We start from the raw sequence: 1,385 nt of genomic DNA on the forward strand, positions 1-1,385 counted from the left end.
AAAAAAAAAAAAAAATCAGGAATTTCTGTCATTAAATGCAGACCGCTGTATGCTCTTCTAACACTGGAATTCTGTATCCATGAGTTGAAGTTAACCACCCTTGGGCTGAGTAGCAGCTATGTGTGCTCGGGACAAACATGCCTGCTCCCACTGGTCATTCTGTTGTTGGCTGCTGTTGAGTCACCCGAACTCACGGTGACACAAGGGAATGACCGCTGTGATCCAGAGGGCTTTCACTGGCTGATTTTCAGAAGTAGGTCACCAGGCCTCTCTTCCTAGTCCATCTCAATCTGAAAGCTCTGCTGGGTTCAGCATCACAGCAACACTCGAGCCTCTGTGGGCAAACGGGTAGTGGGTGTGCACGAGATACACTGGTTTGATTCAAACTCAGGTCTTCTGCATGGAAGGTGGAAATTCTACCCCTAATGAAATACATACACCATACAGTAGAGCTGTATGTACAGGGTGGAAAAATCACTAAGATGTATTGTTGAGTGAAGAAAAGCATGATGCAGAACCATGTGGACAATAAGATGCCATTTCTGTAAAACAATATATTGTATATGCACATGAGAATGTACACCCAATAGGTTCAGGGACTTTCATGTTTTGTTCATTGCTCGGAAGGAAGGTTGGGCAATCTACTTCCGTAGTGATACTGCCTCGGAAACCCAAGGAGGGATTGCTATGAGTCGGGGCTGACTCGATGGCACATAAGAACAACAACAACAGGTTCCCAGTGTTTAGAACAGAGCCTGGTATGTATTAGCAACTCAATACATATTTGCTGAATGAAAAACCAAAACCAAACCCTTATGAAAGGGTCCTGGACAATACCAGATGAATCCTGCCCAAAAAGGACTCTAGGAAAGAATCAGAGTACCTTTCTAAGCTATAACCTGGGCCAGGAAAAAACACACCCAACACCTGACTCATGGTGACATCAACTGGAACCTATTAACTAGTTCAAAAACCAAACCGTCAGTCATAGAGGAGACATGTTTTTTCCTGGGTCCCCTGCATATATCCTTGCACATAAGCACTAAGTATATGAAGCTCCATCCCACACGGCTGTGTGCAGATCTCTATCCTGGTGACCTGGCGTGCACGTCTGCAGGAATCTTGCCACCAACCTCTACCTGTAAGTTCCCAAATAAAAGCTAGCTCTGATCAACCTGGCTTTTTCTGCCTCTTTTTTCAGAATCAACCTGTGCCCCTCAGAGCCACTCCCGCTGCTGGTCTGGTGGGATGCGACATCCCCTGCCATCAGGTCGATCCAGAGTCGTGGCAACCCCCGTGTTTCAAAGTCGACATGAGCGCCACAGGGGGTCTTCGATGATCCACAAAGTCTTCCATGATCCAGTGGAAGCAGATCACGAGCCTTG

The sequence above is a fragment of the Orycteropus afer genome, unplaced genomic scaffold (genome assembly GCF_000298275.1).
Source record: "Orycteropus afer afer isolate SDZICR_OR568_19922 unplaced genomic scaffold, OryAfe1.0 scaffold00006, whole genome shotgun sequence".
Lineage (NCBI taxonomy): Eukaryota > Metazoa > Chordata > Mammalia > Tubulidentata > Orycteropodidae > Orycteropus > Orycteropus afer.